Source organism: Zootoca vivipara, chromosome 6 (genome assembly GCF_963506605.1).
Source record: "Zootoca vivipara chromosome 6, rZooViv1.1, whole genome shotgun sequence".
Lineage (NCBI taxonomy): Eukaryota > Metazoa > Chordata > Lepidosauria > Squamata > Lacertidae > Zootoca > Zootoca vivipara.
Window position 1 is genome coordinate 34,228,974 of NC_083281.1, and position 15,513 is coordinate 34,244,486.

The window sequence follows — 15,513 nt, forward strand, 5'->3', positions numbered from 1 at the left end:
TTCGAAAGCACATCAAAATGCAAGTAGATAAATAGGCACCACTCCAGCGGGAAGGTAAACGGCGTTTCCATGTGCTGCTCTGGTTTGCCAGAAGCGGCTTTGTCATGCTGGCCACATGACCTGGAAGCTATACGCCGGCTCCCTCGGCCAATAATGCGAGATGAGCGCGCAACCCCAGAGTCGGTCACGACTGGACCTAATGGTCAGGGGTCCCTTTACCCTTTACCTTTAAGGCAGGACAACAGTCCAGCTCATCTACTGCTACACCTGCAGATATAAAGGAGAAGTAGAGTTGTGTGTCATCCATATATTATGGACAGCAGTGGGTTTTTTTCTTTAAAAAAAGTTTAGGGGTACTCTCATTTTGACTCAAGAAAATCACCATTTTACAGTTCAAATCAGGAAAAATAAATGCAATAAATGGACAGAAGTACAAAGAATCACAAAATGTTTAGGAGTATGCATCCTCCCAGAAATAAAGCACTGGCTGACAACATATTATGGCAGACCCCACTCAGCGATTTCATGTAGTGAAAGCAGTGCCACCCACGCCTGTCTTTTATCTGTCTCAGATATCCAACATCCAGCCTCATTGGATGTCCTCAAGTTCTAGTCCATTATTTCTTCATGCCTTGCATTACTTTACACACTTCTCTCATGCCACCTCTTACTTGTCTTTGCTCTAAAGTTAAAAAGTCTCAAATGCTGCAACCTTCCTTCGCAGGGGACTCTCTCCATCCCCTCTTCCAAGCAGCCCGTGGGTGTGACATGTGGCCTTTGAACTTCTGCCCAACAACCCAAGCTGCTGGCAAGGAGATGGCAGCCTGCACACAGAGGCAGATGGCCACGGACGGGAAGGGCTCAGCGAGGAGATGCTGGGATGTAGCCGGTCCTGTCAGGTGCAAACGAGAGAGCGGAGAGCCAAACAGCAGAAAAAAAAGAGCCCCGCACATATGCTAACCCACTGCCAGCCCTGAGACGAAATGTGATTGGAGGAGGGGGTGTAGCTCAGTGGCAAAGCAGCTGCTTTCATACAAGAGGTCCCAGGTTCAATCCCGGGCATCTCCAGGTAGAGCTGGAGAAAACTCCCATTTCAAACTCTGAAGAGCTGCTGCCAAGCAGTGTAGGCAGTGCTGAGCTAGATGGCCCAGTGGTCTGACTCAGAATACAGCAGATTCCTATAGTCTTGGGAAAGGGACGTAGCTTAGTCACAGAGCATCTCTCTCTCTCATGCAGAAGGTCCCAGGCTCAGTCCCTGACATCTCCAGGTAAGGCTGAGAAGACTCCAGGTGGAAAACTTTGGAGAGCTGCTGCCAGCCAGTGCAGACACTACTGGGCTAGATCAACGCCAACAATCTGTAGAAGGCAGCTTCCTATATTCATATATTATATTTGGTCCGTTTTTAAGGCAGGTTGGGGAACCTCTTGCTCTGCAGACTTTGTTGGACTCCAGCTCCCATCAGCCCCAGCCTGCAGCACCAGTGGTCAAGCAAGCAGGAGGGAAGCTGCAGTCCAACAACATCCATGCCTAAAACCCTAACAAATTGATCTCAGCCTCTGCTTGCAAGGACTGGATTCTGCTTTCCTTCCTCTGATGAAGTGGGCTGCAGACTTGCGAGATGACCACCTGTCAATTGTTCAAGACTCTCTGCTGGCTTTGGTGCAAGGAACCAGCACGGCTGCCCTTCAGAGACTCCCTGCTACACTTTACACTGCATTGTGGGGAAGGGGATATATTTTCTAACCGATCCTGAAAGGAGAGAGAGAGAGAGAGAGAGAGAGAGAGAGAGAGAGAGAGGCAACCAGGACCTTTTCAAGCAAAAGAGAGGGTCCGAAGCACAAGCCAGAGAGGAAGTGGCGGAGGGGAGGGGAGGGCGTTTGCTGGAGGGAAACCGGATGGAGACAGGAAGCCACCAGATTCCGGTCCAGTTCACAGCAGCTTCAAGGAGGAAGCTGAGGAGGACTGCGGAGGGGTTGGGGGGTGGGGTGGGGCGAAAGGCTGCCGAGCTGCATGCAAAGGAATATCCAATGAACAGCAATATAAGCGGGCTTGAGATAGGAGAAACGGGAATAGAGGGCAGGGTGCATCGTGGGAGGGAATCTCCTCTCAAGGGCCCCTGAAATGGGGAACCCCTTTCAGCTCAAGGGCCACATTCCCTCCTAGGCAACCATCTGGGGACCCAGTGGGCAGTGCCAGAAGCAAAAATGAGCAGAATAACCAATGAGAACCCTGCCTTGGTAGAGCATGCTAGCTTCTACACAAACCTTCACGTGCCCTTCCCCATCCAGGCAAACAAGAGGCATTGTTCTCAGAGTCGAATGACACAGCCAGGCAGGGAGACTCCAGAGGGCGGCAAAGCAGGTCTGGTAAGGGGCGTGGCCTAGGGAGAGTCCCAAGGGCCAGATGGAAAGGCCTGGAGGGCCACATATGACCAACAAGCCTGAGGTTCCCCAGCCCTAGTCTAACCCTCCTATAAGGATAGTCTGTGATCTGACGCAATCCAGGAGGTTCTTCTTAGGAGGCGTGGGGAGGGGCGTCTGGTTTAAGCAGGATGGGAGGGTCAGGACAAAATGCTCTTCAGACTTCTGAAGGCACACTGAAGTCTAGGTATGCTCTGTGGCATAGAAGCAAAAAGAAAGGAAGCAACATCATGTAAGTCAGGGGAGGTTATGACAGGAAGAAATGGGTTGGGTCACCCAGTTATGCAACCTCACCCCTGGAACCCAGACTGATTTAGTCCCGGTGTTTTCTTCTAACCATCATCATCACTCCATTTCCAGTTTACTATTTCAATCCTGCCACTGTTCACCTAAGGGTTAGAAACTTCCTTTAAATTATAAAATGACACTTTGCCAGAAGCTCATCTCTGGAGTGTGCACTGTGACCAGTTATCTATTACTTGCAATGAGGCACTCAGGTGTACAGTACTGAACGCGCCAGTGGAAACTCAGAAGCTGCAGACACACCGTACATTTACAGCTGCACCTCCCAAGAATCATAAATCCAGGAACTGTAGTTTGTTAAGGGTGCTGGGAAACGTAGCTCTGTGAGTGGTAAACTACAGTTCCCAGGATTCTTTCAAAGTTCTCTACCCACACTCTAAATGTACTTTAAAAGTACAGTGTATATAAAACCTATATTTGATATTGAAGGGTTTCCTGGCCCCGTTCACCTAATTAGGTATAGGGTACAACTGATGACATGGGCATTTCACATCACAATCTACAAGCTTATAAAAATGTGCCACAAGGCATTTAAATTTTTTCAGATGGTATCTGTTTTGCAGCTGGAGTCAGGAAGTTATCATCTTCCGGGTCAGATTAGCCACGTCTGTGACCTTGGTGACCTTGCATTCTGTTTTCTCTCTTAAGCCCCACCTGATGCCCTCCAGATGTTTTGACTGCAACTCAGTCGGCATGGCTGTTTCGCAAAGGCTGCTGCAGCCTGCCAGGCGAACATCTGCTGCTTGACAGGTGGTGGTCCTGCCTACCTGTCAGAGTTGACCTGCAGGGGTGGGTGAAGCTGATGCCAGCAGGATTGCACTCTCTACTCACCAGCTGGTGAGTGCAATTCTGCTGACTGCAGGGGTCTGCATTGCCAGCTTGCTCCCCCAAGACCCCAGAAGGATCAAATCCCACCCATCAGCTGATGCCACCAGTGAAGGCAGCTGGTGGAGTGATGGGCATGGTTTGGGGGAAATGGCCTGGCAGGCCAAGATTGCCCAGAGGTTGCCCACCAATGATCTGGCCCAACACCCAGCTGAGTGCAAGACATTTGCAGTTACTGATGACCACCCAGCCTCCGGCAAAGGAGAGCCAACCACCGCCCAAGATGGCTTTGTTCCACGACAGACAGCTCTTACCACTAAGAGGTTCCTCCAAATCTTTAGCCAAATCCTGCTGCTTTGCCATTTCTACCCTTAAAGTGCAATCCTTACAGCCGCTTACCTAGGAGTAATCACCACTGAACGCAATGGGACTGTGTAGACATAATCTGTTTTCATTTTAAAAGATTTCTGTTTCACCTTTTGAACAAAGCTTCCAAAGTAGTAAACATTTCAGATACAACAAATTAACACTAGAGCTAAAATAATAAGATAGAAGCGCGCGCGCACACACACACACACACACACATAATAGAAGTAGTAATAAATAGGGGATGGAGTAGAAATTTGTTTGGTCCACATTTTGAAGTGAACCAACCAAGCTTGTACATAGATTGGAACTGAATTTCAGTTCAAAAATGCACACCAAAGAAGCCTATTTTATGGGGGCAAATGCACCAGAAAGCATTCAAAAATGTGTGTTTTAGATTAAGAATATACATGGTTCAAACGCAATTTCTTTCCCCTCATACTTTTAGGGGGGAAATCTGTCCAAATGAGATGGAACAAACTCACAACTGGGTGCATGTGAAACTGACAAAGTGGAAATGGGCTAAGCTGACCATCCTTAGCAATAAAAATAATCATCATCCACTAAAAGCTAAGGGAAATAACATTTGTCTTCATGTGGTGTTAAAATGCTAGTGAAGCAGATGCCAGACAAGTGTTTCTGGGGAGAGTACTAGCAGGGAATGGAAGCTCCTGGACCAGGAGCATCCGTGGTCTGCAGAGCACATTCTGTGAACCCCTGCTCCAAACAGGAGATTCATAGGAAGGAAATAGTGGGCGACAGGCAATCAGTGGCCAGACTATGCACAGATTATGCCATGACCCTTTATAAATGCACATTTTCATTTTTAAAAAACCTTATACCCGCAGCACCATCTGTATCCAGATTAAGCAGAAATGTGGTACGCTGAGATAGATACCACATCCTCCTCCACTAAACATGAACTTGAAACACTTGTTGGGGGAGCTCGCCGGTACTTTCCCAGCAACATTTACCCAGAGGTTGCCACAGTTGTGACGTGACAGCCATCATGAGGGTGTCCAAAGGAGAAGGCACTAAGCAAGCATTTTTCTGTTTGCTGGGTTAGGACGAGAAAGCAAGAGGTTCACGAAGAGGAAACATCTTCCCCAAGGCTGCATGAGTCAGTGGCAGGGCTGTGAAGAGGATCACTCCACCTCTGAGAACATGTTGCCTCTCTCCATAGCTTCCTGCACGATGGAACATTTGGGAGTCACCCAGAGCAGAACGATGCATCCAGCAGAAACCGTGGCAAATAGCCAGGTCTGCCTTATCAAGAAGCCAAGTGAATCTGCTGTTTAGGAAAACGCATTCCAATGCACTATGGGGGGGGGAGCACCCAGAAAGCCATGCTAATCTGTTTTAAAGCACCAAAAGGTCTATTAGATCCCTTTCTGCCTTCTACATGCTCTTTCTGTAGAAGAGGGCACTTCAGCAGGTATCATGCTATTAAAGGTGCAGGAGCCTGATCTTCTTTTCTTTTTTGCATCTGACCACTCTACAGGCCACACATACCTTTGATGCCCAGCTGCTGCCGAGGCCGATCAACGACATGTCTCCATCATGTCTGGCTCATGAGCTTCACACCCATTGACTTGGATGGCTGACACAGTGCCAGCTCCAGACCCAGAGAGGGTTCTTTGTACCTTTAAATATGGTGTTGAATATTCCACCAACATAGATGGCTTCTCCTGTCATAGGAACTGACTTATACTGAATCGGACCGTTGCTCCACACAGCTCAGTATTGTCTACACTGACTGGCAATCGCTCTCCAGGGTTTCAGAGAAGGGATATTCCCAGCTCTTCTTGAAGATGCCACCAGTTGAGCCATAGATCTTTTGCATGCAAAGCAGATGCTCTGCCACTGCCCCTTCTTGCTGTAGGAGATTAATATTTTCACTGGTGCCCCAACACCAATGTGATGTTCTATCAGCTGGAACATGAGAAGAGCCTCCTGATCAGGTGAAAGACCTATCTAGTTCAGCATCTTGGACTAGATCGATGCCTACAAGAAGCCCGCAAGAAAGCCTTAACACAACAGCCCTCTCCCACCTTGTGATTCCAAGCCACTGACATTTTGCCTCTGACAGTGGAGGTAGAAAGGAAGCACAAGAATCAGTAATGGAGCACAAGATTTGCACGCAGAAGGTTCCCAATTTAATCCCTGGCATCTCCAGGCTGAGCTGGACACTTCTCTGAACCCCTGCACAACCACACTGGCAGTCTGTGTTAATACGGAGTTCCTCGAACCAGCGTTTCGAGTTGCTATTATAAGGCAACGCCCTATGTTCCTAATAATGATGGCAATGCAAAAGCAGGAGGGAGCTTGGCATCCTCTGCACAAGGAGCCCACTCCCGATAGCAGGTACAGCGGAACCTTGGTTGTTGAATGTAATCCGTTCCGGAAGACCATTCGACTTCCGAAACGTTCGACAACCAAGGCGCAATGGGCGGTCAGCGATTTCAATGGGGAAAATGGAGAAACGCGCCTTGGAAGCCATTTGACTTCTGAGGTGTGTTCGAAAATGGAAGCATTCCAGGTTTTCAACATTCAGGTTCCAAATTGTTCGGTTTCCAAGATGCTTGAAAACTGAAGTTCCAGTGTATTTGCACTATTACTTGTTTCATTTGCATCCTGCAATACAGGAGGGTAGGTGTCAGTTAACATTAAGGGGAAATTCTTGAATGGGTGGGCATTTTAGGCATAGAACCAATTACCTAGAAGGGAGGCCTTCAAGAAAAAGCAAACAGCCCTCTCCTGTTGGGGCTGCTCTAGAACTGGATTTCTTGCATCAAATCAGAACTGGACCAAATGATGCATATGGCTCCTCCTAGTTCTGTGATTCTATCAATTAAAGCAGGCATAGCCAGAATGATGCCCTCCAAATATTGTTGGACTGGAGCTCCCATCAACCCCGACAACTGGCTATGCTGGCTGGGAGCTGATGGGAGTTGGAGTCCAACATTTTGGGGGTGCCATATTGGATACTCCTGAATTAAAGAGTTAACATGGTTTTGCTCAATGCTGCAGATGGAGGCACTGGGCAACCTGGACACACACACACACACACACACACACACACACACACACACACAAAACGGCAATACTCCAGGAGGCAGATTAAAGCTTTTGAGAACTTGGCCTGAAATAATGCAAAATGCCTCAATTGTATCCCAGCACTGACTGGATGAAGACAATAAGCACCACAGCACACTTTGCATGCTGAAAATGCTACTGAAAAACAAACTACCATACATTGTGCAGCTCCAGATACAGAAGCACAAGGTCACACAGCAGAGAGTAGATGAACATTCTTTCCTTATTCCATTCAAATTTCAACTTGCCCACACTTTCCACATGCCATTGAAAACCTTGAATAGGCAGAGGGATGTCTTGGGGAGGGGAGGGAATTGCGGGGGTTGCTTCATATGCTGCTACATCTTGTACTTGGTGATTTCCTGAGTACAAACTGCATGTGCATGGTGGCGTTTCTGAATGGCTCACATATGTTTAAACAGAGGCTTCAACCCTGCAGAATATATGCCAGTGGGGAGGTGGGGGGTGTGCAGATCAAGAGGGTTTTCTAGGCAAAACCTGCCACTGAAACATGTGTGTGCTGTTAATAAAATGGCATGATGGTGTTTGCTTGGCCGTGCAGGTTAAGAATATAAGATGAGCCTGCTGGATCAGGCCAAAGGAGCATCCTGTTCTCACAGTGGCCAACTAGATGCTTATGGGAAGCCCGCAAACCAGAAATGAGTGCAGCAAGCTCTCTGCCTCTGACCATGGAAGGACAGCACAGCCATCCTGGCTAGCAAGCGTCAATAGCAGCGTTTCTCAACCACTGTTCTCAACCACTAGTGTGCCGCGAGACGCTGGCTGGTGTGCCACGACGTGCGGCGACGAGAAGGGCGATTTGCATTGTCACGTGCCTGGCGGCCGCCAATAACCTACACTGACCCACCGGAAAGGAAGCTGGCCGGGTCACGACGCGGGGCGAGCGCAGCTCTCAACAGCCACCACCACGGGAGGGTGGTTTTAGACAAACTTAAAGAAGCTGGCTGGATGAGCTCAACCTGAAACTTGCTGAGCAAAGGATTGTGCTGGCAGAGAAATCAGCGGCTTGTGAAGCCTTATTACAGGAGATTGCAACCAACACAGCAATTGGCAAGTGTTTCTTACAGTCATAATTATATAGTCAATATAGGGCGGCACAGAGTTAAATTTTTTAACTTTTTTAATGGTGGTGTGCCTCATGATTTTTTTCATGGAACAAGTGTGCCTTGGCCCAAAAAAGGTTGAGAAACACTGGTCAATAGCCTTGTCTTCCATGAATTTGTTTAACCCTATGTTCAAGCTATTCAAGTTGGTGGCATCACTGCCACCTGGGAAAGTGAGTTCCATAGTTTAAAGTAAAAGCAGCATGAAGAAGTTCTTTCTTTTATATGAATCTTCCAGCGTTCAGCTTCATTGGATGCCCATGAGTTCTAGTGTCATGTGAAAGGGAGGAAAAGTTTCCTCTATCCACTTTCTCCACACGCCGTGCATAATCTAATAAACCTACACTGTGTTGCTTCTTACTCACTTTTTCTCTATCAGGTTGTGAGCAGAAACTGATTCCAGAGCACGTAGCTAAGTTTTATGTTCCCAGATGCACTCATTCACAGGATCATAATAATAATAATAATAATAATAATAATAATAATAATAATAATAATTTATTATTTATACCCCGCCCATCTGGCTGGGTTTCCCCAGCCACTCTGGGCGGCTTCCAACCGAATATTAAAAACAGTAGAGGATCAAACATTAAAAATCTCCCTAAACAGGGCCGCCTTCAGTTGTCTTCTAAAAGTAAAATAGTTACTTATTGCCTTGACATCTGCTGGGAGGGCGTTCCACAGGGCGGGTGCCACTACCAAGAAGGCCCTCTGTCTGGTTCCCTGTAACTTGGCTTCTCGCAGCGAGGGAACCGCCAGAAGGCCCTCAGCACTGGACCTCAGTTTCTGGGCTGAATGGTGGGGGTGGAGACGCTCCTTCAGGTATACAGGACCGAGGCCGTTTAGGGCTTTAAAGGTCAGTACCAACACTTTGAATTGTGCTCGGAAACGTACTGGGAGCCAGTGTAGATCTCTCAGGACCGGTGTTATGTGGTCCCAGCGGCCACTCCCAGTCACTAGTCTAGCTGCCGCATTCTGGATTAATTGCAGTTTCCGGGTCACCTTCAGAGGTAGCCCCACGTAGAGCGCATTGCAGTAGTCCAAGCGGAAGATAACTAGAGCATGCACCACTCTGGCGAGACAGTCTGCAAGCAGGTAGGGTCTCAGCCTGCGTACCAGATGGAGCTGGTAGACAGCCGCCCTGGACACAGAATTAACCTGTGCCTCCATGGACAGCTGTGAGTCCAAAATGAGCTGTGAGTCCAAAATGACTCTCAGGCTGCGCACCTGGTCCTTCAGGGGCACAGTTACCCCATTCAAGACCAGGGAGTCCTCCACACCTGCCCGCCTCCTGGCCCCCAAAAACAGTACTTCTGTCTTGTCAGGATTCAACCTCAATCCGTTAGCCACCATTCATCCTCCAACCGCCTCCAGGCACTCACAACACAGGACCTTCACCGCCTTCACTGGTTCTGATTTAAAAGAGAGGTAGAGCTGGGTGTCATCTGCTTACTGATGAACACCCAGCCCAAACCCTCTGATTATCTCTCCCAGCGGCTTCATATAGATATTAAAAAGCATGGGGGAGAGGACGGAACCCTGAGGCACCCCACAAGTGAGAGCCCAGGGGTCTGAACACTCATCCCCCAACACCTGGGCTCCAACACAGGTGTGCTTGCTTTTTAAATCTCAAAATGTGGCCTCTTCCACATTTTTATTGTTTGCATGCTCTCTTTATGTATTAGAATATTTCCCCCCTTCTTTTTCCAGGCAGCAAACAATAAATCTTGTGGTGGCTTGTCCATTAGGATGATGAGCAAATGCCCCACCAACCTCTGTCTGCCCCTTCTTTTGCACAGCCACTTTCCTCTTCCTTGGTCTCTGTGTTGCCCTTGTAAAATTCAGCAGGAAAGAGGATGGAGGTGGAACCAGGATTGGTTGCCTCTGTCTGTTGTGGGTTCTGGCTCCTCCCAATCAGGCTCTGGCTCCTCCCAATCAGGCTCTGGCTCCGCCTCCCTTGGCCTCCCTGCATTCTGCCCTGCCAGTACTAATGGGCACCAACCACCACTGTCAGAGGGCCCATGCTGACATGTGGGTGTGGCCAAAACTAAAAGGGGTGTGGCTCCCCCACCTTCAGCAGGCTGCTTGGAGCGGAACAGATTGCATGAAGGAGGCTTCTGAAATTAGCACAAGGACCAGAGGTTGATTCTCTCACCCTCAACCCACTCTAATACAAAAGATTATCGTCCAACTGCTTTCACACATTTGCTGTGGTCCAGTCCAAAACTCTGGGCCATCCCAAATGCACAGGCAACCCAAGAGTTCTATCATTCTGGGTAAGCACAGCCAATGACTGTTGCCATGACAGTTAGTCATATACTTCCACATCCGGGGCAACCTACCTCCCAGTTACTAGAGACAGACTTTTAAAGTAGACTAGGGGTGTCCAAAGTCCATTTTAAGGGCCTAATCTGGCCCGCCGGTCAGTTTAGTCCAGCCCCCGTTGCAGTGTATGTCCTGGGGTAAAATCCTAAAAAAATCTCAACAACTTTGGTCGGCCCTCACACATGTTCACTTCATCAAATCTGGCCCTCTTTGAAAAAAGTTTGGGCACCCCTGATAGATTGTGATCCAATACAGACAAACAACTCTTCAGCTCCTGAAGACACACCCGTTTTGGCAAGCTTTCCCCTGAACTGAACTTGGGATTTTATAGTTTTGACTGCTTTTAATTGTTATTTTTTATTGTGTATTTTAGTTAAGGGTGCTTTAAAATTATTGTGTACTTTAATTGTGGATTGATTTTGTAGTTGTAAACCATTTAGGAGCTATTTTATCATAAAAGCGGTACAAAGATTAAACAACAATAATAACAATAACAACAATGTAACTTGAATATTATGCTCCCCTATATCCTATCTGACAGTGCAATGGGGCACTGAGTATAGATTAGGGGTGGGAAACTTCAGGTCGGGGGGGGGGGCAAATGCAACCCTTCCACCCTCTCTGTCTGGCCCTCAGGACTCCTCTATCCACACCCACTTTCACACCACACCCCTCACTCGCCTTACATAGCTCAGTCAGTAGAGCATGAGACTCTTAATCTCAGGGTTGTGAGTTCGAGCCCCACATTGGGCAAAAGATTCCTGCATTGCCGGGTGTTGGACTAGATGACCCTTCCATCTCTATGATACTTTGATTCTGTTATTCACACCCTATTTGAACGTTTTTGCCTGGCTGCAACTCTAATAGTGCTTCTTGCTTCGTTAGATGGAGGTTGTGTGAATGTGTGTCAAGTTAGCCAAGTGTACAAAATTTGCATTCATTGCTCCACCCACTTTTGCCCCCAGCCTCGCCTCCCAACAGTGACACACACAGCCCCTGGGGGCTTCCCAGGAGGGAATGCGGCCCTTTGGCTGAAAAAAGGACGAACCTAGAAGGACCAATGGCCTGACTCAGTGTGAAGCAGCTTGCCTTCTTCCGGTGCTCTCACTATGTTGGTGAGACTTTCTGCAGGCAAGGCATGAGCTCTCCCACTGGGCTGCAGCCCCTCCCTCGCAAGGGATGTCCTTCTGAAACCTGATAAAAAATACTCTCTCCGCAAAGTGACCCAGAGAAAGGCAAGAGAAATGTTCATTTCTGTGCAGGAGTAGCCATGGTAACCCTTTCCCCATAAACCCTATCACCTCCCCCCAGCTCAACCTCTGGCTGAGAAAAGCAGGACTTCCGCCGGAAGGAGGTGCCAATTCCCGGATCTGTGAGTGCTGGAGGAGAGGCGGAAACTGTTGGTCACATTCTAGGAGAAACCCCTAGCTTTGGGAAGGAGACAGGCAATTTTCCCCTCTCTTTTTTTAAAAAAGAAGAAGAACAATGCAGGAGAGAAACCAAAGACACAAGTGGGGTGGGCCGTTCCAAGAGAGAAGGAAACAAGCTGTTTCCCTCAGAGGCTCTCTCGGCATAACACTGAGCCTCCTGAATGTGTGCTGAGGCCTGGTCGCCATGTGCATGGTTAGAAGGGGGAAGCCTGGCAGTAGGGCAGTGCTGGGGAACCCTGGGCCTGTGGGTCAAATGCACCTTCCAGGCCTATCTAACCCCCAGGACTCTCCCCAGGCCACTTCACCCACCCACCCACTCTGCCTTGTCCCTCACGGATCCTGCTTCACACATTCCTTGAGTGCTTTTACCTGCCTAGATAATGCCTCTTTCTTGCCCAAATGGGCAACAGAGAGGGGTGCATGTGTGTAAAAAGTCAGCCTATGGTACCAAGGCTGTCTTAAGCATATGCGGCACTGGGGTGCAAAGATCTGCCCCCCCCCCAGGTTGCCCAGTCCCAGGCGCGCAGGAGGGCAGAGCTGGCCCGCTGGTCGCCTCAGCGTCTTGCTGGTTCGGTCGCCTCCGAACTCGCGGCGCAATACCGCCTGCAGCAGAAGAGCCCACCGCAATACTCTGACTGACAGACAGGCTCTTCCCCGGACTCTCGGCCTGGTGCTTCTGAGAGCCTGGCACTGGGTGCCCCACACCCCTATGGGTAAGATGGCCCTGTATGGTACATAGCTAACAACCACATTCAATCTTCTGCCCACTGTTGACATCTTGTGGCCTCCAGGAGGTTGCCTAGCACAAATGGCGGATCTCAGAATGAAAAAGTGGTTCGCCTGTCCCTGAGTCTGGAGGACTTTAGGCAGGGGTGAAACTAGGCTTTATTTAACCTGTCAAAGACCCAGTTTGGCACCCCCTTCATGTGCATCGGCGTACACACACAGAGGCTGGGAGCCTCCATAGTGCCCCTCTGGAGGTTTCACACGGGGGGGGGGGAGAAACCTGGCTAGCCCACCTCACCCGTATCTACAGCTCTGCTTTAGGGCAGAAGTGCGGAGCCCCACTCGGCAGGAGGGCACCCAGAAACACAGCTGGCTTGCTACATTTTGTAGAAACACAGGTTTCCAGCTTAAGAGGTAGGCATGCTTTGCATTTAAATAAAATAAAATAAAAAAGACCACCAATTCCGGAACCCAAGAGGACCGAAGTTCACTGGTGGGGAATCAGGGCTCCTGCGAGGATGCCGTGACTGCAACTCCTGCTTGGCACAACTTCTCTTAAGGCGACGTTGCCCACGCTCTCTTCACAACATGAGCGAAGAGGGGGCGGGGCTTGGGAAGAATCTTATCAATGGCCAGAGAGCTGGAAGGGGGGTGGGGGAGAAAAGATGGTTTAATTTTACACCTCTCTCAACATCCGATCTGGCAGATAAGCAGACACGACGGGGGAGGGAAGAGCCGGAGAGGAAAGGGAATTAAGAAAGCATGATTTAAAGAAACGATGTAGCTCCGGCCGGGGCAAGAAACGCGAGACTGAAGCGGGCAAGGAAAAAGGCAGGCAGGTGGTCCACAGGTGTCCGGGTCCAGCGTCAGAAGGGATCCTCGTACCGTAGGTCGCCGGCCTTACAACGGTGGGGGGGGGCGGAGGAGGCGGACACTCCTACGCTACGCACGCACATACAGTATACACAAACCGCTTCTCCCCCTGCAGGGCTGGAGCAGCCGGCAACTCACCCCTTTGGCTGTTTGCTGCCGAGCCTTTTGTTGCTTGCTGTGTGGAGCGCGGCTGGCAAGGGAAGGATTTATGGCCCAGGCGTCCCCAGGGAGGAGAAAGCGGCCGGGGGCGAGGGGGCGTCAGTAGAAAGAGAAAACACCCCCCTCACCCCCAGTATAAGCAGCAGATTCTGGGTATCACAAAAGGAGCTTATTGATGCCTCACTCCAGCTGCTGAAATTGGAGGCGGGAGAGAGAGAGGAAAGGACAGTGGTTGCTTCTTTTTGCCTGCACATCCTTGCATGAAACGGGGATGGGTGGGAGGAGGACAGCCGGGGGGGGCGGAGAGACAAAGGTACATCAACCTGTGCCCATCAAACACACCTCCTTCTCTCTCTGGCCCTCTCTCTTCCTTCTCCTCCCCACCTTCGGCTTGCGCAGTGTGGTTTACCACGGAGGCTGCTAGGGCTCCGGAGAGCGTTACAGCTCCCCATCCATCTTCTCCTCCTCCCACTGACACCACCACACTGCAGTTCCGGGAACGGTGCTGGACCCCGAGAACACCCCCTCTCTCCCCGCCCAATACTCGGGGGAAGTCACTCCCCTGAGCACCCACACATTCCACCCTCCTCCCCAAACGCCTTTGTACATTTGCCGCCCCCACTAGCCACTGCTCGCCCCCCGATCATTTATTTAGGGACGTGTTTCCTCGCCCCCCAGTCTCCAGCCTCCGCGGCCTGGGCTGCTCTTCCTCCTCCTCCTTCCCCCGATGCAGCAACAAGCCACAGAGATGGTGAAGCTACTACAGGAAGGCGACCTGACCCTCTCTTCTCTCTGTCTTTCATATATATCTATATATACAGGAGGGAGGGGGATCCTTTCTGGGCGCAGAGATCCTAAGCCCCTGACCCCCAACTCCGAGCGCGCATCCACAAAGCCGCGCACCCGCCGCGCCACTCAGCTTCGAACAGCACCGGAGATCGAGGGCTCGCCTTACCTGGAACTGCTTCGCCTCCTCGTCCAGCTTGCTCGCCCGCTACGGGTCCCTCTTTGGCAAGACCAGCGCTGGGGTCGCTTCGCTTTTCCTCCCGGCGCTTCCTCTGCTGGGATTGCTCCTTCCCTTCCCTAAAAACGCAGGGAAAGTGGGCTTGGACCAGCCAGAGTACTTCCTGAGCGCGCAGGCATGTGTGTGCGTGCGTGTATCTGTATATTCCCCCGGACTGACCCTTCAGCTGGTGTAATGCCACGAACAGAAAAGCACCTCCTCTGTTTCCCCACCTTCCTTCTCTCTGCCCTCCCCTTTCTCGCCGAGCAGAAGCTCATTGTAGGAGAGGGGGGGAAGCAGCTCTCTAGCTCCAGCGCCTCTGCTCCAGCGCCACCGCCCCCAATCAGCTGTCAGGGCGGGACCCCCGACTCCCCAGGTCCCACCCATTCATTGATTGCCGGCTTGCTGCTTTCTGGAGGAGGGAAGGAACGGCCAATGAAGGGCTTCTCTCGTGGGTGGTTGTTTTTTTTTAAAGGCATCTCATGTTGGTTCAGAAGAGGAAATATTCCTCCTTTAAAACTATTCTTAGCCTTATTCACTGCCTAACGGTGGGCGAGTCCAGATCCCCATCCGTAGAAGAGCACTTCTGGAATAACTACCTGTGTGTGTTCCTACTCTGGAAAAGCCCTAGAACATTTTTTTCCTGGAGAGGCCTGATCAATGTGAGTTAGGCAATAACTAAGGCACATTGACACCCTTTATTTGATGCACATGATTTCCCCTAAAGAATCCTAGGAACTGTAGTTCACCCTCAACAGAGCTACAATTCCCAGCACCCTGAACAAACTATGGGTTCCCAGAATGGTGAGGAACCCATGTGGTTTAAATGTATGTTGGGGATGTGGTTGAAGTCCTCTGCTTC

General features: G+C 50.1%; 1 protein-coding gene across 2 annotated transcripts in view; it reads right to left on the reverse strand.

Moving 5' to 3' along the window:
- FGR (FGR proto-oncogene, Src family tyrosine kinase) overlaps window positions 1–14,948 on the reverse strand; it is a 55,930-nt gene extending 40,982 nt beyond the window's left edge. The window contains exon 1 of one of the 2 annotated variants that reach the window (XM_035118681.2): window positions 14,604–14,948. The gene's annotated coding sequence lies outside the window, so the exon portion shown is untranslated. The remainder of the gene's footprint in view (window positions 1–14,603) is intronic. The other variant, XM_035118679.2, reaches the window with a different exon arrangement.
- Window positions 14,949–15,513: the final 565 nt, after the last annotated feature.